The sequence below is a fragment of the Aplysia californica genome, unplaced genomic scaffold (genome assembly GCF_000002075.1).
Source record: "Aplysia californica isolate F4 #8 unplaced genomic scaffold, AplCal3.0 scaffold00910, whole genome shotgun sequence".
NCBI lineage: Eukaryota > Metazoa > Mollusca > Gastropoda > Aplysiida > Aplysiidae > Aplysia > Aplysia californica.
This window is the reverse complement of record NW_004798180.1, coordinates 260775-262186: the sequence shown is the minus strand read 5'-3', so window position 1 is coordinate 262186 and position 1412 is coordinate 260775. Positions and strand designations below refer to the sequence as shown.

The window sequence follows — 1412 nt, the reverse complement described above, 5'->3', positions numbered from 1 at the left end:
GGGGGAGGGGGGGGGATATCAAACCCTCTGGTGACTGGTGGCTTTTATGTCAAATTTTGGACATATTAATATTATGGAGTTGTTGGTGTGATATTGAGAGAATGGGGGTCACCTGGTATAATAATTTAAAAAATGGCCACCTTTCAAAGCTTGAACTTGAGTGTTCTTGGAAACTGCGAATGTTCTTTTGTTCTGCCTTTGGTCGACGTTTTCAGTAAAAAAAAAATCCACATAGAAATGTGTTATTAACTTCAAGTGTGTGCGTGCGTCCGTAAATGCGTGTGTGTGTGTGAGTGCGCGCGCTTGTGCGTATAAGTAAGTGTGTGTGCCCCCAAAAAATGTGGTTCAGCTGGGGGTCGAACCCAGGACCTCTCGCGTGTGAGGCGAGCGTGATAACCACTACACTACTGAACCTGATGACTCCTCTAATCTGAGGTACTTGGATTATACGGCATTATTGTGTTGCAAATGTAAAACTCGCACTGAAACCAGTCGTATTAATTTGTTTTTATTATCATCTTCATTTGTACCATCATCCTCCTCTTTACTTTTGTTCCACTTTGTGATGTCCTACTGTTCCTAGTTCTCTTGCCACCTGAGTCAAAACAGTTTTGGTTGTTGTTTTTTAAATAATAAATATCTAGCTTCTGCGTTTGTTGCCATTTTTTGGGGGGGTCCAAAAGTTGCCACAAAAAATGGCAAAAGTTGCCATAGAAGTTGCCATTAATTTTCAAGCTTTCAACTCTCTGGGACGAAGTTAGCAATAATATGTTGATAGAGGCAACTTCATCTAAAACACCAGAATTTCTTGTGCTCTGTTTTAAGCATCCAGAAGATCATTTGTAGTCACCAAGTGTAAAAACGTGAAAAAGAAAGATTTCACAACAGAAGGAAATCAAAATCAGAACAGCCCATAAACAACTACAATACTTAACAAATAAGGGGGTGTGTCCACCTATCCAAAGATTGACTGTTTTATCCCTAAACGTGTGTAATTCAAGTAAAATTAGGCCTACAGGATATTGGATGTAAATTATGGAATCACACACAATTGGGGCGTGCCAGTGACGCCAGTGTCAGTATTGGGTTTTTGTGGAGACACGCTCTGACATCAAACATTTATATTTTTAAAAGGGTCGGAACAGCCTTAAATTTAGTGACATTACGCTGTATAAACACACAAGAAAGAAAAACAAATCATGAGAACAATTTCTATAAAAATGAACACACCGACGAATTAAAACACAACAAAGAGGGATAACTGAGAGACAGACAGCAATAGAAACAGTAGGTAACGTAATGTAGCCTACTATATTCTCTGCATGAAAATAGATACACATGGACATCTTAAAACTTATCAAAATACATGACGTGTCTAATATATGTATGTATCAAAATACATGACGTGTCTA

At 38.5% G+C, this 1412-nt stretch overlaps 1 non-coding gene across 1 annotated transcript; it reads right to left on the bottom strand.

The window, feature by feature from the left end:
- Positions 1-341: 341 nt before the first annotated feature.
- TRNAV-CAC lies at positions 342-414 on the bottom strand. The gene has a single exon. It is a non-coding gene; the product is annotated as a tRNA-Val (tRNA).
- Positions 415-1412: the final 998 nt, after the last annotated feature.